General features: G+C 36.4%; 1 long non-coding RNA gene across 1 annotated transcript in view; it reads right to left on the bottom strand.

Moving 5' to 3' along the window:
- Positions 1 to 12,979: 12,979 nt before the first annotated feature.
- LOC145799148 (uncharacterized) overlaps positions 12,980 to 23,618 on the bottom strand; it is a 30,244-nt gene continuing 19,605 nt past the window's right edge. Inside the window, exon 3 of the long non-coding RNA XR_014341160.1 lies at positions 12,980 to 13,225. This is a non-coding gene — a long non-coding RNA (uncharacterized LOC145799148). The remainder of the gene's footprint in view (positions 13,226 to 23,618) is intronic.

Genomic DNA, 23,618 nt, shown 5'->3' with positions numbered 1-23,618 from the left:
AACGCAATTTTTAGTCGCCTATTGTATAACTTTTGGCGACTAAATTCCTTTTAGTCGGGCAAAGTGTAAATCAGAGTTAATAATGAATTTTGTGGAATAATTCAATCATTTAAATCTCATAGAATAAAAGGTTATTAGTGGCCAAACAATTGATTGGGCTAGAGGGGGTGCATCACGTAATGACCTTCCCCTCTTGTAGAATAATTTGGTTATGATGGATCGGTCCTTTGTTTAGTTTTAATTTTTAAAGGTTTCTCAATTTTTCAAAAAAATTAAGTGACGACTCTATTAATGTGGGAAATCAAGTTGGTACAACATAGTATGGAAACACGTCTAATACCCAAAAAGGCACGATGTCCATAGTTGATGACTCTGTTGGGGAGTAAGAGAACTTGACTTGAAAATTTTTATTTTATGATATTTAATTGGCTAATTGTTCATTGCATTTGCATCATTGTGAGCTTGATTTAAACAGCTTCGTTGCTCAATATCCTGAATGGCTTGCCACTCGCCGGGCTATGTTGATGTCAATAAGCAAGCATCAGACTTTGGCTATCCTATACCATTTGATCATCCCCTTGGACATTCAAGGCGGTTTCTAGAGGTATATAGGCAATCATAGCTGATGTACCCTTTGACTAAACCTACCTCTTTGCATATAGTAAGCTATAGAACTTTCCAAATTAGGACAGGAAACTTAACAAATTCAAGATTATTTAACGTCCATTTTGTATGATTTAGTGAAACCCTAGATCTACTTTTGTATGATCTACGGTTTGTTTTTAAAGCTCGGTTGCGCTCCACTTGCACTTCGGTGATAGTTCTACTTGCAAAGACTCTGCACACTTAGCAACGCTAAAATATAAAATCTTAAACTAAAAATTAAAATAAGAATGTAACTTTAGATTAATTAGTTTCGCCAAAGTCCCTTGGCAACGACACCAAAATTTGATGGGTTATTTCACACACCAAAAATAAACACTAAACTGTATCAAATTCCTTAGAATAATGGTAAGTTTAAGTATCAATCCACAGGGACAAAAGGGAAATGAAACTAATTTAATTGTTAAATTCCTAAATTAATTTTGATAAAAAGATTGAGGGATATTATGATTAAACGAGAATTAAATGAAATTGAGAAAATTGAATTGACAATTAAAATTAGAGTTTGAGATACTAATTTTTGGGAAAATCCTAGGGCAAAAAATTCACTACTAACTACATAAATAAGACTTAACATCGGCCATCAATTGCACTCCGGTTTAAACTATCCAATATTTCACAACTACAAGTTTGAAACATTGATCAAGAGGATTGTTGTGTTCAACGTACAGGCACGAGTCATCTCAAGTAGCACGAGGCGTTTGCTCTAAACTATAGTAGCAGCACGACCCGTCTCTCGTAGCATGACTCGTCTCATACTTTGAACATGAACACAAAAAAAACTAATGTATGCCAAGCATTAAACAATCACAGGGAGTAAAACACTTGAAGATATGAAAATGAAAATTATTATAAACTTCTAAAAGATCCATACATTTATTCAAATCGTTTCACAATCAATGCTTAAGAAAAATCCCTTTACATGGCTATGGTTTCATCAAAACCCTAAAAAGATGAGCCTAGCCACTCATTGAGGAGTGGGAAGAAGAGGAGGAAGAAGAACCCTTCATGAAAATTTCCTTTGAAGCTTGAAAATCACCTTTTCCCAAACCCTAGCCTCTTCTCTCTCTTCGAATTTTTCAGAACCCTAATCCAACCTATTTTCTATCTTTTTATACCTCTGCTGTCTTTTAAATAGGTTTAAAATAGCGGCACGATTTTTGAGGTATGGCTACACGTGCGGAAAGGGTTCCGCCCTTGCGAAAAAACTCTCCGCACGTGCGGGAAGCTTGGGCCCTATTTGGCTGCGAGGTAAAGGTTGCACGTTCGGGAACAGGCCTTCGCACATGGGGAAGCAATTTTCTCTGCATTTTTGCTCATTTGTTGCTCCTACTGTGTACTAACCTGATTAACATTAATCAAACATAAAATGTATAGTTTGATAAGTAAGTAAAGTTAAGAGATCCTAATTAACGGCCTCAATGTTGTATAATTCAGCCTTAATCAGGCAACTCTAACCTCCATAGACATTGGATGCAAATTTTGTGCTTATTGTGCGACACTTATGTGGTATTATGTAACAACTGAAATAACAGAGTTGAGGTTTTGGTGAATCAATAGTCATACAGTTTGAGTAGAGTTGATTTTCTATAGACAGTAGCGTAGACACCTGTAGACTCGACTTTCTTTGCACCCCATTTCGGAGAGCTCGAATTGGTCTTACAGTTCGGACTTCTGTCACGGTTCTAAATCTAATCTCATAAAGTGCAATGTGAAACTGATAAACACCAAAGAGTCCAATCTAGCAAATCATTTTGGAAAATTGATTTTAAATCAAATAATGCCAAAATTGGACTGTTTTGCCAGATTACAGAATCGCCACCTAAATATTTTATTTTAGGGAAATTTAGGAAACCCTGACTCGTGCCAAAGGCCACGTGTCCGTCATTACCAAAGTTGCCTCAGCTCGGGAACTTGGGTACGAGAGGGGAAGGTCTTGAAATGAGCACCCCTGCTCGCTCAATCAAAGATCGGCCTCTACTATCATGATATATTGTTTTATAAACCTCGTGTGTTCTTATTCCAGTTATTAGCTAACTTTATTATGTGACGCACACAAGCAAGTATAGACTAAAATTGCAAGAATTGGAACGAATTCACTTCATGTTTGGTTTTGAAAATGGTTTGAATTTGCCACCCTCAAGTGGGCTTAAAACATGATTTGCCACTTCGCAAAGTGGGCTTAAAACTCATACTCGTTGAATTGTTCCAATTCAAGCAATCAAGCCTTAATCTACAGGCATTCATGCAGTTAATCATTTAAGCAAATAACCTCATGGCAAGCATGCGAAACATGGTAATATAGCAATCACACTCATGCAAGCATGCTAAAGCATAAAAGCTTACCGAGTACTCCAAGCCAAAAAAAAAGCTATTTAGAAAGAATGCATGATCCTAACTATGTTAAATGACTAATGCAACACATGCAATAATGCGACTAAATAGGCTTGGCTACTTAATTATGGTATTTGCAACACTTTGATTGCATGCTTTGAAACACGTATTCAAATAAGTATTGAATTGACAATGCAGTTTGAATGATGCGCTGAGCTTCAGTACATGCAAGACAAATGAATGGATGCAAACATGCAAGCATAAGGTATGCTAATCGAAACATGATCCCTAATTTAACCATCGAAAGCAATTAAATAAAAGGGAGAAAGACGTGGGGTTGGAAGACATGCACACACGCACGCATACTTATTACAACATTACGCCCTCTCGAAGGAGGGTCCGAATGAATAAGCTAAGCTACACTAAGCTAAGCTAATTATTACAAAAAGAATTAATTAACTATTCTAGTTAACTAATTATAACAACACAATTGAATAACTAGCTATGCTAATCTAATTAAAGCAATTAAACTAATTAACTATCTAAGCTAATTAAATAATTACAATACCTGAAGGAATGAATTAGCTATTTCTAACTAATTAAACAAAAGCAAGTAAATGGCCTCAAAGGCGAGGGACGCATGCATGCTCAATTGCTTCCTCCCGAAAATGCCCTTGCCTTGCCATCGGATGCGTCTGTTTGCACTCGCTTTGATCACTGAAAATTGTACCAATTTCCAGATTGTTTCTGCTCCAACACTGGAACACTTTTGCACTGAAATTCATTGGTGGCCGGTCGGCCACAAAAAGTGGCTGTCGGCCACCTTAACTGGTCGGTCGGCTAGTTTAAGTGGCCGGTCGGCCACCCCCATTTTCTGGACTTCTGATTTTTCTACAACAGAGAGTAACAGAGGCAAAACAAAGCACTTTCAAGGAATGTGTGTACTGCTACACTCCTTATCATTTCTCAAGCTCAAAGGAGTGTAGCTCTTGGCTCTCAAGCGATCAACCAAGCATTCTCAATGTATGATGGCTAGAGAACCAAGCTTGTACAAGGTCAATGAATGCACAAATAAGACCAAAACAACCACTACCCTATCATGCATGATCAAGGGTGACGATGACCAAGAAAAGTGGCACGTTTCATCACTTTGAGTATGAAACGTCCCATTTTTCTTGTGTTTGGATTAACGTCCGATCCAAACACATGCAATGCAACACAACATGCTTATCTTGTTCATGTTTTACTTGTCCAATTTTATTTACTCATTTTACATTATTGATTAGTCCTTTAACCGGCTAAGTCCAAGGAGAGTGTCCTCTAATGAGAGAGGGGTCAACCAAAGGATGACTTAAGACATGAGAGAGATCATGCCGTTGGTTAGTAGAAACCCTCAAAAAAGGATTAAAACCATTAAGTACAAGTCTCAATCTCAAGCTGAAACACAACCTTAAGGCTAACCAACCCCAAAGAAAATGGAAAAGTGAAGAAATGAGGGAGGTGGCAGATATTTCAGTGCTGAAATGACATGCAAAATGATACTACAACATGCAAGCAACTCATGCACAACATGTTTAAAAGCCAAAAGCATCAAACTAGTGAAGATCACAACATTATAAGCATGCAACACAAAGCTCAACTGACCAAACCAGCTTTGGACAGAGTTAAAACATGCCAAAATAGTGGCTAAAACATGTTGAGATTGAAGCACAAAAGGCTAGAAAAACATGCTCACATGGTAGCTCGCAAATAAGACTCAAGACACAACTCTTAAAAGCAATGAAAGAGTGAAACAAATGAACATGTGACAGAGCTATATATGCTGAAATTACATGTTAAAAGATGCTACAACATGCAACCATCTCATGCAAAACATGTTAGAGGCCTTAAAACAATGAGCTAGTGAAGGCCATTTGCACTACAACTATACAAAAACAAAGCCCACATGACCAAGACAGCCCAAAACAGAGCTAAATCATGCCAAATCAAAGGCAAATACATGCTGAAAATAAGCTAAGTTAAGGCGCAAAAAACATGCTATCATGTGATGCTAACTAGACATGCAAGTGAGACACAAGGAGGGGAGGCCAACTTCTCCATTTTTGGACTTCAAAACATGATTTTTACCACTGAAATAACTCTGAATTTCAGTGGTTTAAAGGCCCAAAAATTTTGGTTTGAAAGCCTAGAAAGATGGCACAAAATGCTATACAAGCTAAGGAACAAAAAGAGGAGACAACCCCCAAACTCAAAAAGGCCTTAAACCACCATTTTTAGGGCTGAAAAATAGAGGTTTTACAGTTGAAAACCAGCTCAAAAACAATGCAAAAGATAGTAACACAAGTTGTGCAAGACAAGTTCTAAAGATGAGTCTTATACCTCTTGAAGCACAAGACAATTTCATGCACAAATTCAAGCTCAAAACCCTTTCTAAAGCTCAAAGGAGGCTCCAAGAGAGGTTCAAGCAACCTCAGCCCAAAGATGAACCACTTTGGTTAAGGGTTGATAGGTTAAAGTTGGAAGTATACAAGCTTCTCAGCACAAAAGCTCAAATGAGAGAAATCTAGAGAGAGAGGATTATAGAGAGAGAGATTTTAGAGAGAGAGGCTCCCAAACTTTCTAACCTTGAAAACAATAGAGAATGGCCTCTATATATAGAAATACAAGAGCTCAAGTCAAAAATGTCAATTCAGAAATATCTGGAGCAGTGTGGGAGACAACTGAAGGATAATATCTGGAAAATTTGAGCTTTTTTCACAAATGGCTGACGGCCAGAAGTAGTGGCTGGTCGTCCACTTGTGGTGGTCGGTCGGCCACTGATGGTGGCCAGTCGGCCACCAAAAATATGCTTCTAGGCCTGATTTCAAATTGGAATATCTCCTTCATCTGGACTCCTTTGTAGGTCATTCTTGGGCCTAAATTGAAGCCCCGTAAATCTTCTTTACAATGGTGGCAGCCTCACATCAAAATTCCAAGTGTGTTAAGAGATATTCCTATTTTAGTGAAGACTGCTCAGTTTCGGTCCAACCAGATTGATGCCTAACTTCAACCAGCCATATCTTCTTCATCTGGCCTCGGCTTGAGGAGATTCTTGAATGTAAAATGAAGACCTGGAAGTCTACTTTCCAACTATGGTGGTGTCATAGTTGAAATCCAAGTGTACAAATGGATAGGCCCGATTTAGCGAGGGCTGCTTGACTTTCTCTTAACGATTCATGCCTAACTTCTTCCCTAACTAGGTTTCTTCCCTCTCCTCCAATTTTCTTCAACTCCAAACCACTAAATAAGGTGTTTTGGAATATTTTTCAAAAATTTCACATCTTTTTCATGCATTTCTACTTTGTCCTTGCTCGGTTTATCGAAAAGCACAACATTTAATGAAATGCGAGCCTCGGAACATCGTAGTAACTTTTTTTCAAAAATATTTTGAAAGAGAGGGTTTAAGGTCTAAAATCATTTTGGTCAAAATGGTTTTGGTCCAAAAAGGGGTTGTGGGTTGGGATTTGACGCTCTCGTTGCCGAAGAAATCAAACCTTTGCATAAGATAGCCTACACCATCAAGTAAGCAATTAGTGGCGCCCAAGTCTACAACACCCCATTTTGACTAACCATAAGACTTCGAGTGCTTGCAAGCTTCCCGATGATGAAATGGTAATTATTTCACCTAGGAAGTATTTGAAAGTTGTTACGAGTTGTTGTATTACCCTGTTAGACAAAGACTAACTTTTTGTTAAAAAATGATCATTTTACCCCTGGACTCGTTTTTAGCCAAAACCTAACTCTTTAGTCCTGGGGAAGAGAGGAAGGTTTGGTTAAGTCTTAGTCAATAATATTTTCCAAAATTAATAGCTGGGTTTATCCAAAAACACTGATTGAGAGGTAACTAGGCTTACTTGGGCCACAAGTGAGCCAAAAGTACGGAACCCCACACTTTTGCATGCATAGATGGCACACATCCCAAGGCAATACGTGTGCCTGCACGTGCCATGTGCACACACACCTACCTTGTGTGGTCGCACATTGGTTGTGCGCCTACACATACAATTTGTGGTCGTACGTCCCTGTGCAATCCAGTTCAGTTGGGCAACTAGATAATGGTGTGATTTGCTCGGGAGGCGCAAGAGGGAAACAATGCTCAACGCTAGCATGCCCCTTTTGTTTGTTTTCCAATTCCCCTTTGCCGATAAAAGCAACCCGTCCCCCCTTCCCCTTTCAAAAGATTCAAACTTTGAGCAATTTTTGTGAGTTTTGAGTGAAAAACACTTGCATCCTCTCACCCTAAATCCTAAGCTCTAAAAATAACACACCCTACAACAACTTTAACAACTTAAAAAGCATCTAATGTTTGAAGAACTTGAACTTAATCAGAATCTAAGTGTCACGACCCAACCCCTGCCCCAAGGGATTAGAGAAGTGACTGGCCAGTAATCCAAGATTACCAAAGTCCTGCTTAATAGTAATACAATAATAGGGGCTGCTGAAAGCCTATAAAGAATAAAATATAACGTCCAATGAGCTATGAAGACTTAAATGACCAAAACAAGCTTAACCGGTAGGAACCTCGAAGTGAGGCACATAAATTGGCTTGACAAAACAGAGTTCAGGTTGACGCCACTAAGTCCGATCTTGCACTTGATCACCTACATACATATATAAAAGGGTGAGCTAAAGCCCAATAAATAACAACTATGTAAAGGGGTTATGAACGATGTCCTTACAGTAATTTAAAATGATTAGTTTTCATTAGTGAATCAGTTTCTCAAATCAGTATCTCATAACATATCAGATCATATTGACATCATAATAGTCATACGTGGTACATCCATTAGTAGAACAGTATAGTAGGTCTTGAAAAGACCGAATCAACCATGTATAATGGTCATCAACTTAGTAACAGTAGTTCCAAGAATTGGAATTAATAGAGATCTCTGTAATAGTAACAGTAACAGTAACAGTAACAGTAACAGATACTATAGATGCCACGATTACATTTCACAAATAAGACAATCATTCAGTTAAACAGAAAGTATCATTTCAGATATAGAACATTTATAATTTCAGAAAATACGTATAGTTCGAACATATCTTAACAAGGTTGTTACTCACAATTGGCTCCCTGAATCACGTGATCAAAATGCGACGTCTGACCTACTCAAACACATTCAAGCACAACATCTCAAAATATGTTCAATTCACTCCATTGGTTCTTAAACCTATTTGGGTCATTTGTTACTTATTCGTTTAGTTATTTCTATTCATTCTTTAATTTCTTTTGTGTTCATGATATGCATGTGAATTTGAAATACACGTGAAAACCATGCAAATGGATGCCTCGAAATCAGGAAAACGGAGAGAAAATGAAACCATGATTGCCTTGAAAACTGCACGTGCGGAGGGCCTAGCCACACGTTCGAAACCATCACCACACGTACGCTCCACACGTGTAATTAAAACAATGTTGAAGCCTTGTTGTGCTCTGTTGTCCTCACGTGTGGGGCTCCAAATCGCACATGCGGTTCTGGCTTAAAGAGTGCCCGAAAATCTACTTCAATCTGATCCTCTAAACTTAGTTACCTTCCTCCGGGAAGAACATGGTATCTAATGCAAAGAGTTCAGGATATCTTTTCTTCATATCATCTTCCCTTTCCCAAGTCGCATAAATCCCACCATGGTTTTGCCAATCTACCTTCACTAACGTAGCGTCTTTGTTCCTTAACTTTTTGATCCTACTATTGACAATTTTAATAGGCCGTTCTTCATATGTATAATCATCACTCAAAAGAACATGAGTAGGCTCAATGACATGAAAAGGATCCTAGATATAATCCCACAACATTGAAACATGAAATACATTATGCATATGTTCCATATCATGAGAGAGCTACTTGATACGCCACTGGATTAATTTTCTCAATAATCTCATACTGTCCAATGTACCGAGGTGCTAACTTGCCCTTCTTTCCAAAATGAGTCTGCCTTTTCATTGGTGTCACTTTAATAAAGACATGATCACCCACTTCAGATTCCCTATCTCATTTTCGAACATTCGTGTAGCTTTTCTGCCAACTTTGTGTTGTTTTCAACCGTTGCTGAATTAACTTCAATTTTTCTGTCGTTTCTTGCACAATTTCGGGTCCAAGCAAAGCTATATCTCCAACTTTAGTCTAACAAATCGGTGATCAACTTTTTCTACCATATAAAGCCTTGTAAGGTGCAATGCCAATACTTGAATGGAAACTGTTATAGTATGCAAATTCGGCTACAAGTAGATGGATTTCCCAATTCCCTTGAAAGTCCAACACACACATACGCAACATATCTTCCAGAGTTTGTATTGTTCTTTCTGACTGCCCATCGGTCTGTGGATAATATGCACTGCTTAATCTCAATTCAGTTCCCAATGCCTTTTTCAAACTTTGCCAAAACCTCGAAGTGAATTTCGGATCCCTATCAGAAACAATTGACACAGGCACTCCATGCAATCTTACAATCTCATTAATATAAATTGTTGCTAACTTATCTACATTATAGAATGTTTTGACAGGTAAGAAATTAGCAGATTTAGTCAAACGGTCAACAATAACCCAAATCGAGTCCATGCCTCTAGTGGAGCGAGGTAGTCTCACAATGAAATCCATGGTAGTATGCTCTCATTTCCACTCCAGTATTGGTAGTGGCTGAAGCAATCCTGCAGGTTATTGACGTTCGACTTTGACTTATTGGCATTATAGACACTTAGACACAAATTCAACAATTTCTTTCTTCATTCCCAGCCATCAAAAATTTTACTTCAAGTCTTGGTACATTTTTGTATTCCCCGGATAGATGGAAAATTTTGAACTATGTGCTTCTCGCAGAACTCGCTTCTTTAATTCAACATCATTCGATTCACATAACATTCCTTGAAATTTTAACACATCATTCTTAAAAATAAAACCTGATCTCGGTTTGCATTCTCTTTCTTCAACAACCTTCTTCAGAAACTCATCTTCTTGCTATTTTTGTTTAGGGTAAATTACAAATACACCCCCTGAGGTTTGATTAAAATATGAATCGCCCCCTATAATTTTGGAAATTACATTTCACCCCTAAGGTTTCTAATTTCATAACAAATTGTCCCTTTTATTAATAAATCAGCAAGTCAATTAACAGTTTTTAATGATGTTAGAAATATGTTTCAATTAATAATTTAAGTAATTTTATTATTGTATAGGAGAACAATTATGAATTTCATTTTTTTCGTTAATTTTGTTAAATAAAAAATACTAACAAGAAGGTATTTGTAATTTTTTAAACCATAGGAGGCAATATGTACTTTAAGCAAACCTCAGGGGGTGTATTTGTAATTTACCCTTTTCTTTAATCTCTTTAAGTATTGCTGGTCAAGTAGAAATATCAGCCAAAGTCCTGCATTGTTCTATTCTCAAGTGATGTTCATGTTCCTCTTTACTTTTAGAATAGACCAAGATATAATCTATAAACACTACGACAAATTCATCTGGGAGTGGCTTGAAAATTTTATTCATTAGATCCATAAAAGCAGCTAGTGCATTAGTTACTTCGAAAGGCATAACAAGAAATTCGTAATGTCTGTATCTTGTTCGGAAAACAGTCTTTTCTATGTCCTCAGCTTTGACTTTCAGTTAATGGTATCCGGATCTAAGATCAATTTTGGAGAAGACTTGAAGCCCTTGCAACTGATCGAATAAATTGTCGATATGAGGTAACAGATACTTGTTCTTCATGGTCACCTTGTTTAACTCGCGGTAATCAATGCAAAGCCTCAATGAATCATCCTTCTTTTTCACAAATACGACTGGAGCGCCCACGATGAAGTACTAGGTCGGATGAAATTTTTGTCCAACAACTCTTGTAATTAAACTTTCAATTCTTTCAATTCAGTAATTGACATTCGATACGGAGTTTTGGAAATCGACTATGTGCCCGGTATTACCTTAATAGTGAACTTAATTTCCCTATCAATCAAATTCTTGGCAAATCATCTAGAAAAACATTTGGGAACTCTCTGACCATAGGAATACTGTCTACATTAGCTTTATCAACAATTGGCACATTCAGTATACACCACAAATATTCTCTACAACCTTTCCTAATCAATTTGCACGCTTTCATAGATGAAATCAAGTACGGGGAGGGTACAACACCAATTCCATTAAATGTAAATTCAGGCAACCCAGGTGGTCGGAACACAACTTGTTGGTTACACAATCAATAGTGGCATGATATTTCGTTAACCAATCCTTCCCCAAAATTATGTCGAAATGATCAGTATTCAGAAACAACAAATCAACATATAAAATCATATCCCAAATTATAATTTCACATGCAGGATATACATAGGTGCAAGTTATAGACCCCCTAGATGGTGATGACACAGCTAATAAATAATTCATAAGTTCCAATGGTCTAGTTAATTTGTTCGAAAAAGCATGCGATACAAATGAGTGTGTAGACTCCGAGTCAATCAAAATATAAGCATTTTGAGCACAAATAAGGAGTATACTTAACCCTACTGCCTCGGTATTTTGTGCATCACCAAGTACAAGCGGAAAAACCTATCCTTGCCTTAAAGTTTCTTTCCTTGAAGTAGCTTTAGGATTTGGTTTTAGTGTAGAGGATAATGCCGCTGAACTTGCTATAAGTCAATTAGCGCCTTGGGGTAGGAGAGGACAATCTTTCATCAACTAAAGCATGCCCCGAAAATCTTAAAACAAACACCTTTATGTCTTCTACCACGTTCTGGACAAGGCGGTGTAGAACTATTCCCTTGAATGGAACTATTCGATGACCCTATATTATGTTTCTTATTCTATGAGTTGTTCCGGTCCTTCTTGAAAATAAGCCCTTGCCTTTTACTATTCCACTCAGTCACTGGTGTCTTGGCCTACTTTAATGCTGCAATATTTGCCTCAGACATAAGAGCTCTAGCAAGAACATCTACATATTTTGTCAATTTGAGGACATTAACCCGATCGAGTACTTCAACATTAAGTCCACTCTCAAATTTTCTGGCTTTCTTAAAGTCAAAATCTACCATGTGCGGTGCATATCAAGCAAGCTCCGTGAATTTAGCTTTATATTCGACCACAAACATAGTGTCTTGCTTCAACTGCTCAAATTCAAACACTTTGCTGTCACGGACACACTGGGGAAAATATTTTTCATAAAATGCCTCTTTAAACTGAGCCCAAGTCATAGAACCGTTGTTGTCTCGAATGAGTATCTACAACCGTCTTGCTTCCTCTTGTAAAGTAAAGATTGCCAGTAGAACCTTTTGTGCCTTAGTGCACGGGAAAACCTCAAATAATTTTTCAGTCTCTAAAATCCACGCCTCAGCTTTCAAATGCCTCCCTGGAAGGTTGACGGTTTCATTTTATTGAACTTCTATGTTGGAGCTATTATGTCGTCATTGTTGTTTGGCTCAACTTGCACTGGTGGCAGAGGAGGAGGTGGGAGTTGTTGACTTTGTTATTGTTGTCTCAGAGATTCTGTCAATAATTCAACCATTCTTTCTAACCAGTCTATTCTAGCATCCGAAGATTCTGACTCATCTGCATTTCTTGTTCTCTCCATTGGTCTATATAAAACATGGTAATAATAAACATAGGAAATACAATTCTCCCATTCACATTTACATTAAGTATGCACGTAACAATTCCACACACTCACACATGTTGATGTAATGCCCTAATTTCTTTTTTAGGACATCCTATAGCTCATTTGGATGCGTGTGTGCGGTATAACTTGTGCTCTAATACCACTCTATCATGACCCAACCCCCGCCCCAAGGGATTTAGAGAAGTGACCGGCCAGTAATCCGAGATTACCAAAGGCCTGCTTAATAGTAATACAATAATAGAGGCTGGCAGAAGCCTATAAATATTAAAATATAACGTCCAATGAGCTATGAAGACTTAAACGACCAAAACAAACTATTATATCTAAACACACATAAGTCCAAACATTAAGATTATGTACAAAAACACCAACATAATTCAAGGATTAAATCCCAATAACAAACCAGTCTTAACAAAAGTTTTAAAAACATTCACAACACTTGTTCACAAAAATCCAAAAGGGTGAATTCTAAACCACCCATGTAGATTTGAAGCTTGACTGGTAGGAACCTCGAAGTGAGGCACAGAAGTTGGCTTGACAAAATGAAGTTCAGGTCGGCACCGCTAAGTCCAGTCTTGCACTTGATCACCTAAATACATATATAAAAGGGTGAGTTGGAGCCTAGTAAATAACAACTATGTAAAAGGGTTATGGATGATGTCCTTATAGTAATTTAAAACAATCAGTTTTCATCATTGAATCAATTTCTCAAATCAATATCTCATAACATATAAAATCATATGGAAATCATAACAGCCATACGTGGTATATCCATTAGCAGAACAGTATAATAGGTTTTGAAAAGACCGAATCAACCATGTATGATGGTCATCAACTCAGTAACAATAGTTCCAAGAATTGGAATTGACAGAGATCTTTGTAATAGTAGCAGTGACAGTAACAGTAATAGATGCTATGGATGCCATGATTACATTTCACAAATAAGACAATCATTCAGTTAAACAGAAAGTATCATTTCAGATATAGAACATTTATAATTTCAGAAAATACTTATAGTTCAAACAGATCTTTACAAGGTTTTTACTCACAGTTGGCTCCCTAAATCATGTGATCAAAATGCAACGTTTAACCTACACAAACACATTCAAGCACAACATCTCAAAATATGTTCAATTCACTATGTCAGTTCTTAAACCTATTTGGGTCATTCGTTACTTATTCGTTCAGTTATTTCTATTCATTCTTTAATTTCTTTCGTGTTCATGATAAGCATATGAATTTGAAATACACGTGAAAACCATGCAAATGAAGGCCCGAAAATCAGAAAAACGGAGAGAAAATGAAACTGGGACTGCCCTGAAAACCGCACGTGCATAGGGCCTTGCCACACGTTTGGAACCATCACCACACGTGCGCTCCACACGTGCAATTAAAACAGTGTTGAAGCCTTGCTGTGCTCTGTTTTCCTTACGTGCGGGGCTCCAAACCACACGTGCAATTCTGGGTTGAAGAGTGTCCGAAAATCTACTTCAATTTGGAACTCAATTCTTTGCAATCTCAAATTCAATTTTATGCATTGCAAGGACCAAAACTCTTGAAAACATCTTGGATTTAACATATCTAACTTTAAACAAAAATCTTAACTTCAAATCAATATTCAATTTTTGTGCAAAAGATCAAATTCTAGAATAAAAATGTAAAATCGTAAAACATGTAAGTTTGAGTTCCAAATGTTGAAGATTTGCTTAGTTCTTCTTCTTCATCTTCTTTTCTTCTTGAGTTCTCTAGAACTCCCTCTGTCAAGTTGTATAACTCCAACATAATGCATTAAGTCTCTCTGTTTCCCTCAAACTCTTTTCGTCTAAACTTAATTTTGTTGACTAAGATTAGGACATCTCTAATTATGTTATTTAATTTTAGGTTAGATTAATTAGTCACATTGGATTAAATTGCATTAATCAAATACTTAATTAAATTATCATTCTAAAATTTAAATTACGCTAAATTTAATCATACTAATGTGAATTAGGCTCTAATTGCCTATCCAAATATTTTATTCTAACCTTATATAAATTACTGATTCAAACAGGTTCAAGTCATATCCTATACACATATCTGTTAACCATATCACAATTCAATTCACACATGGCACATAATAACACATAAACACATAATCAATATAAATCATCTAATTAGCTTAATTAATCAAGGAGGTGGTTGTCACACTAAGCTTGAGGGAAGCTTGCAAACAAGAGAACTTACCTTTTTTCTTGTGTTTTCTTCAGTTTAACTCAAACCAGCGAGTAAGTGCTTTGTTTTCTTTATTTTCAGTACCTTTTTTAGTCCATTTTTTAGTATGTAATCATGTTAGGGTATTAGTTTATCACAATCATCATGTAAATCATTAGTTTTGCGTATTTTTTGCTTTGTTTTCGCATGTTTTGTTTAGTTTATTTAAACAGCATGTTTAGGGTAGTTTAATATTCATATAATTATGCATTTCTAGCATATTTTTGTTTTTTATTTGTTTAAGTGTTGCTTTTGTTTATAATCATGTTAGTAGTCTTAAATTGGGTTTAGGTTCATACTTGCATGATTAATTGCATATTTAGGTTCATGTTTATTTTATGCAATGCATGTAATACACTAGCAATGGAATCCGGGTAAGTCTTCTTTCATTTTTGTTATATTGCTTGCTTGTTGCATTGTTTTTCCATAAATCAAGTTATGTGTTTTTTTAGTGCAAAATTGGTGTTTTGGATTTTTATTTTTTATTTTTTTATGAATATTGCTTATTTTAGATTAAAGTTTATGACCATGTAATTTTAAAAAAGAAATCTATTTTTATTGAAAAACAATTATTTTATGAAAAACATGGCTTTATTTTTTTTATTTTTTTTATTGTCATTGGGGTGTCCGGATCAAAGCCCGTGTAATCTCCACAGGTGTATAGACCCTCAGGAAGGAGTTTTCTGCAAGTATACCACGGTTAATTCAAGGGTTTTCTGCCCATCTGATAGCCCCAAGGAATTGTTAGCATCTAAGAGATTTTGATCCCTGAACCTTGGAGGGAACACACCCCCAAGACCCAAGGCCTTGCCACCACCAGACCAACTCCTTGGGGTTTATGAAAAACGTGGCTTTATTCTTTTAAATCTAAATTATGTGTATTTATTTTATTCAAATCACTTAGTTTTAGGGTAGTAAAGGTTTTAGGGTTTAATAATGGATTTTATGAAATAATTAATTATTAATCTCATAAAATAGAATGTTAGTAGATGCCAATCAATTCATTTGGTGAAAGGGGGTGCATCATTCAATGACCTTCCCTTTTTCTACCCACTTTGTGAAATAATCAATGGCAATTAGAATAAACTCAGGCCCATTTGAACCTTTCGGTGTGACAGCCCCAATGACATCTACGCCCCATATTGAGAATGACATTTGTGACATCTTCGAATGAAGTCGATATTGTCCTTTTCCGTTGTTAACAAATAATACCCTTGCTGAAGGATTTTTTTGGCAAGCATGACTCCATTCATGTGTGCTCCACACTCACTGCTATGAATTGCTTCCATGATGCGCTTCGCTTTTTCTTTGTTCACACACGGCTTGTGCATTCCTAAATAATCTCTTATGTATAATTTTCCTCCACAAATGATGAATTGAATGGCTAGATGCCATATCCCTCTCTTGTCTTTTGCAGTTGCCCCTTGTGGGAATGTTTCATTCTCCAGAAAGTTCCAGATATCATGATACCAAGGGTTCTCATCCTAAACCTCCTCAAATAGTGCTATTATCTCATATGCAGGTACATATATTAGTTATATGATTATCGGGCACATCTTGACTCCCACTGGTATATCCACTAGTGAAGCTAAAGTCTCTAAGGCATCCGCAAACCGATTATTTTCTCGTAGTAGATGTGTGAATGTTAGCTTTTTGAATCTCAATATGAAGATATCCAAAGTTTGATGGTAGATCATCATCTCTTCATTCACTATTCAATCTCCCCAAGCCTGAGAAACAACCAAATTCAAATCTCCTATCACTTTTAGCCTTTTTGCCCCTAATTCAAGGGCTATACTTCCAATCCAATGATACATGTTTCATACTCGGCTTGATTATTAAATACTTTGAAACAGAGTTTGAAAGCTAAGTGTATGTGGGAATCATTGGGAGTGATGATCAACACTCCTATCTCGTAACCTATCTAGTTGGCTACTCCGTCAAAGTATAACTTCAAGATATTTTTCTCGTGAGTTTTCAATTGTCGTGAACCATTGGCCAAAACATTCCCTTCATGCATCAACACACACCCTAACCCATCCCGAGACGCATCACAATAAACAGTGTAACCCAATCCCCTCTCCGAAATAATCAAGACCTGTGCGGTGGCAAGTATAGTCTTAAGTTCTTAGTAGGATTTCTCACAAGCTTCACTCCATACAAACTTTATGTCCTTTCTTGTCAACATAGTCAATAGTGATTATAGCCTAGAGAAGTCTTTCACAGAACTCCGATAATACAAGACTAATTCCAAGAAACTTCGGATCTCAAATGCATTTTTAGTTTGTTCTCAATCTTGCACGACATCTATTTTAGAAGAGTCAACAGTCACTCCTCCCGACATAACATAGCCTAGAAACTTGAGTTCCAAAAGCCAAAACTCACACTACTCAAATTTAGCATACAATTTGTCTACCCTAAATAAGTCAAGTACTATCCTTAAGTTATCCTCGTGTTCCTTCTCGAAAGGTGAATAAATCAAGATGTCATCCACGAAGACAACCACAAATTGGTCTAAGAACTCTTAGAAGACTCAATTCATCAAGTCTTTGAAAGAAACCGGTGTGTTGGTTAACCCAAATGGCATAACTAAGACTTCATAATGGCCATAATGCGTGCAAAAGGCCATTTTCTGAACATGCTTCTCATTCATTCACAATTGATGATACCTTAACCTCAAGTCAATCTTTGAGAAGTAGTGAGACCCCTTAACTTGGTCAAACAAACCATTTATTCTGGGTAATGGGTATTTGTTTGTGATAACCACATCATGCATATTATAATTGCATTTATTTAATTATGTGGAATTTGAATTTTAATTATGTGCTTTGAGTTTAATTTGTATGTCTCTGTTTGATTTGAGAATTATCTATTAGGAATTCAATTCTAAATTTGAAATTTAAAGTCTAGATGAGTTAAGAAACTGAAATTGACAAGCTTATGTAGTTCCATTAATAATTAGAGCCTTTTGGATAGTTTAATTAAAATTTGATTCAATTTAGTAAAATTAAGGTTAGTTTAATTAACCTTAAGTCTTGATTATTTATCCTAATGAGAACATGAACTCATTGTATCATTTTTGCTGGAAAAGTTATATATATATATATATATATATATATATAGAGAGAGAGAGAGAGAGAGAGTTCAATTTTAGATAGAGAATTGAAGAATTAACAAGAGAAGGTCAAGATTTTTCAAGAACAAGCTAAATTCAAGACCTTAGGTAAGGTTTTGACCTTTAATTCATGTAGTTAATCCATCTAGCTAATATATTCATGAAGTATTTGAGATCAATTACAAGTAATTTAAAAGAAATTAGTTTAAGTTCATGATAATTGAACTAAATGTATATGCATGGCTATGTTTGTAAGGTTTCATCATTTTGAACATGATTTCTATCATCATTGTGGAATTTAAGAACTAAATTGTGCATGCGTCTCTGATTTACAATATTGTGAAGTTTAATTTCATGTTTTGGGAGTTATGGGAAAAGAGTTTGAAACTAATTCATACTTGCATGAAGTTTTGAGTATCAATTTTGAAGAATTCATGAAGTTTTGAGCAAAGGGTTTGCCAATGATCATGTATTTCTATTTATTGGAAAGTTTTCAAGCTTTAAAGTAAGCCATGCATGAATTTTAGCCTTTGAAATTGAGTTTGGAGCATTTTTCATTCAGTTTTAAGAATTCAGAATTCAACCTCATCGCTCGAGCAATGAAGTTGTTGCTTGAGCACATATTTCTATTAACCAGTACTATTACAAAGTTTTGCGTACCACTTGAGCCACCAATAGTTAGCTCGAGCAAACTTAGTTATTTCATGCATTCTACTTGAATGATCAAGTCTTCGCTCGAGCCTACTTTGAGACCATCCAGTACTTTTGCAAACCATGTAGACCGCTCGAGAGACCAAAAGTCCGCTCAAGCAAATAGCCCTATTCTAGTATATTTTGAAAAGTTGCATTCTGTCCATATTTCTATTCTCATGTCTCTCCGAGCATTCTTAAGCAAAAACTAAACCTCATTAATGATTTAATAAGTTACAAATAGACTTAAAGGAAATGAATAGAAAAGAATGATTCGATTTAGCTATGTGTTTCAATGTGTGTATGTTCATGTGATATGTGTAGGTTGATCCACAGAGCAGTGACAACCAATCTAATTGCTGTGAATAATATCTTAGTAAAGATATTTTCATATAATCTATTTTCTAAATGTTCCATTGTGGTAAGCTTTTCTGAACTCATGATTTTGTGAATATGAATGAGCTTTCATCCGTCTCAACAATACAGTATGTGCAAATGAAATTGATGAAGTACAAATGCGTATGATGGACCCAAGGTAGTTCTGTAAATCTGTTATGTGCTAGACCAAAGGGTCAGCTTATGTATATCTTTAATGTGTTTGACCAAATGGTTATTATATTGTTCTAATACAACTGTAATGAATTGGACTGAAGGTCGCTCTGATAAGTTATGTTCTGTTTTATACATGTGTCTACTATTATTTGGGTAAAACACAATATTTGGTACCTTTGAAAGGTTCAATGATTTTCTGTAAGATATGCTTCTGTTTTGATTCTGATACAAGAATGAACTACTTCTGTTCTGAATCTACTATGAGCATGATTTGAAATCCGATTTGAATGTTTATGTTTAACATTCAAACTCATTCATTAAATCCCGTACCTTGATGTTACTCATTGGGCTCTAGCTCATCCCCTTTCCCCATATATACGAGTGAGCAGCAGGATGTCTAACCCTAGAGTTTGCCTAGAAGATCACCCATGTTTTGTGTAGTCAACCGAGGAGAGCCTCTTTGTTGAGGCTTTTACTTTTGTTTTTGTTTGACCATGTTATGTATATAAGTTTTGAGTTTTGGTAAGACTTTGAATTGTACTCCATTTTTAAGTATTTGTATATGAATCTATATATGTAAGTGTGTTTGGATGTGGGTTATTAACGTACAAGTTTTCTGTTTATGCCATTACGCATAGCTCATTAGACAATTTTATTATTAATGTATTATTTTGCTTCCACTCCAGACCTTATATTTTGAAATTCGATCTGAGGTCGTAGGTAATCTCATGATTACTGGCTGGTTATGGTCCAAACCTCTAGGGACGGATTCGAGTTGTGACATTGTTCTTCACTATAACATGATTCAACTTGCGATTGTCAATGCACAACCACAATGAGTCATTCTTGTTATTTGCAAAGAGATTTGATGCTCCCCAAGCCAATGTGCTTAGGCAAATGAAGCCCTTATTTAACAATTCTTGAAGTTGCATCTTCAATTCTCATGCAACTCGGTAGGTGCAAATCTATACAGCACCACAAAATCACTATCGTGCCTAGCTCTAAGTCAATTCAATCTCTCAGTGTGGTGGCAACTCGGTACGATCTTCTGGAAAAACATCTGGATACTATAGCTGGTTTTTTATGCTCCTCAGAGGGGTTTAGTCTCCTCGAGTACGATAGCCTTACAATTCGAACTCCCATGGTTCTGAATCTGGTTTAACAAGCGCAATGTGAAACAGAAAACAAATAAGAGTCCAAATCCAGCAAATCTTAGAAAATCCATTAATCATCAGAGATGTCAAAAATGGACTACATTGCTAGATTTCAGAGTCGCCACCTAAATATTTTTAAAAAATTTAGGAAACCCGTGACTCGTGCCAAAGGCCACTTGCTCATCGAAACTAAAGTTGCCTTGGTTCGGGAACTTAGGTATGAGAGGGGAAGGTCATGAATTGAGCACCCCTCTCACCCGATCAAAGATCGGCCTCTATTAATCATGGTGTGATTTTTATCAACATTATATGCTCTTGTTCTGATTTTATTAAGCTAACTTACTATGTGAGGCCCCATGCTCTCGGAAATGGGAGGGCTACTGAGTGATGTGAGTTTACTATATGAGGGTCGAGTGAATGTAAGCAAACTGAGTGCTTTTCCTAACTGTTTTCTTTTTGTGTAGTAATGAGAAGTGCTTGGAATTCAATGAGGGTTGAGTGTTGTGAGTCCAAATAATGACAATTGACAGAATCGTGGGTTGAGTGATATAGCTACTCACAAATGTTTTATCTAATGTTTATATATATTGTAAGCTTTATGTGCAGGTTATGGTGTGTAATGGTGTGCTGCAATGCTGTGTGGGTTGAGTGATGAGAGCCTATATATTGTGTGCTAAATTCAAAATACTACAGAGTGATGTGAGATTATTGTGGGTTTATTGATGTGAGATATATATTGTGGTACTAGTATTAATGGAATCTGTCCATAATCACTAATGGATTCTTTTCACTCCATGTTGGCAGGTCTTTCTATATTGTCTAGTTGAGGTCTACTACTTGGATTGGTTCTTGGGATATTTGGCTCGAAGCTGGCTGCTGAATGCGCCGCTGGATGTTTCTTCAGGGATATAAGCTGTTTTCCTTATTTGTTTTTAACGATGTTAGTTACTTTACCTATCCTAGTGGGATGTGCTAGGAATTAAGTGGTCCATGTTGACCTGTTTTTGTCTTTACTTTTGCTTTACTGTTTGGTGCTGGTTTTGAATTAGTTTTGCGTCTTGCACCTAGATATGTGTTGCACAGGTTCTGCTTTGTTCACCAAACCTATTTTTCGGTTTTGGTGCCGATGTTTTGTGCTGCTTTGGGGCTTTTTAGTTCTCGGTTTTGAGCTATTCTTTCGCAGTGTTCATTATCCCTATCTCTCTTGATATGGTTGCTGAACAGTGTGTTTTTGGTTTCTCTTTTTGCATTATCTCTTTGGTTTCTTGGTTGCTGATCTTGCTGTATAGTTGTTGTAGGGCCTGGGGTATTCCCCTTGTAATCTTGTATACCCTTTGTCTTTAATTTATGTCTTATTCACCCAAAAAAAAGGCACATAAGTATAGACTGTTTCGCTTGCTTTGGAAATGACTTGATTTTATATGATTTTTGTTAAAAGAGTTTTGGAGTGTACACAACTCAAAAGGAAATAAATAAGCTCGTACATACATTTAATAAAAATCATCCCCAATGCAAGTAAAATAGCCTTCATCCACAGGCATTCAAATAGTTTATTTTGAGTAAGTGCTCAGCCTTATGGTAAGATGCTAAGCGTGGCAACAATCACACACATGAATATGGTAAAGCCAAAAATACTCACCTAGCACTTTGAGGTAAGCCAAAGAAAAAGAAAGTAATTAGAAAAAAAAATGCATGACCCTAACAATGCATATGACTAATGCAACACATACAAGAATGTAAATACTAGGTTCGACTATTTAACATGTCGTATGGATTAACTCAAAGCATGCGATAACGTATGTATTCAACAAAATAGGAAATGACAATAATATTCAAGAATGATGAATCGAACCTTATGTATGCAAAAATGGCTACAAAGAATGGCAGTGATATGAAACGAAAACATGACACAACATGTAACCATAGTAAGCACATAAGTAAAAGGCAGAAAGAAATAGGGGTTGGAAGACCTACAAATATTACAAATTTTCCCTTACACAAGAGGATCCATATGAATATCCTAATTAACTAATTATTACAAACACAAATGAATGAATGAATGAATTAACTATTACAAATTCTAATGAAAGTAACTAATTAATTACAAATGAATCTCGAAGCTAATCTAATGGACTTGAACGAGAGGCAAGGAACCACATGTGCGCAACCAAGAACACCCACCAGAAACCTCTCTATTTGCTACCAGAACCTACTCTGTTTACAATCAAAAAATTGTTCTATTTTGGCTTGAGGATCTGTTACGTTCTGTTCTGCTGTAAAATCACCACTATTGTATAAAATGGAAGGCCGGCCAGCCTAGTGAGATGGTCGGCCGTACAGAATGATGGCCGGCCAACCACAGTTTCTAAAGAATACCCTACTACAACAGTGCTGGAACAGAGCAAAATAGAATGTTTCTAGGAGGTGTTTATCCTTTCTGCCCTTCCCTATCATGAAGATGTTCAAGGAAGAGTAGATTCGATTCTCAAATCATCAATCATCGCAAATTTGTTGCATGGTGATCTTTGAAACAATAGGACAAGAGTTTAATAAATGCAACAAAAGATAGACAATTCCTCCTCCCTATCATGGAATTACCTCAAAGAAGGGGTAGACTTGCCTCATGAATCATCGAACATAACTGAAATAGTCTGGGATCATTCTAGAAGCAATAGATTCAGTATAATGTCCGACTGAACCTAACCAAATTTTATTATCTTTTTACCTCTTTTACTCCAATTTTATTAGCCTTTTTACTTTACCTTTCCATTTTCTTATCTTTTTTTCCTTTTTGTCCAAAGGTGATGATTACATCCACTAACTCCAAAGCAATAAATATTAGCAAGCATGACCCGAGAAATGAGCTCTTCGAGCCCTTTTCTACGAGGGAAACTACAAAGGAAGAATCAAACCCATTTACAAGTGATAATGAATTCGGAGCCAATCCAGAAATGAACGATAATGACTCCAAAACCAAACCCAATAACGAGCTATAATGAATCTTTCCTTTATGATTTCCAAGGGTCTAAGTAGAAAATTAGTCCTTTAGAAGTAATGCACCAGCGATAAAGGGAGGTATCGAACAAGAGATTGTGCTCATCATAAGAAAGACGTGATGCCCTGATAATGAACCTCCGAAGTGGTTAAACCATTTACCACGTGGAACCCCTTTCTTATGCCGTAAGAGAAAATATTTTGGTTGATACAACCCTCAATCAAAA

The sequence above is a fragment of the Camellia sinensis genome, chromosome 9, assembly GCF_055761805.1.
Source record: "Camellia sinensis isolate YWXY chromosome 9, ASM5576180v1, whole genome shotgun sequence".
In the NCBI taxonomy this organism is placed as follows: domain Eukaryota; kingdom Viridiplantae; phylum Streptophyta; class Magnoliopsida; order Ericales; family Theaceae; genus Camellia; species Camellia sinensis.
This window is presented reverse-complemented; position numbering and strand designations above follow the sequence as displayed.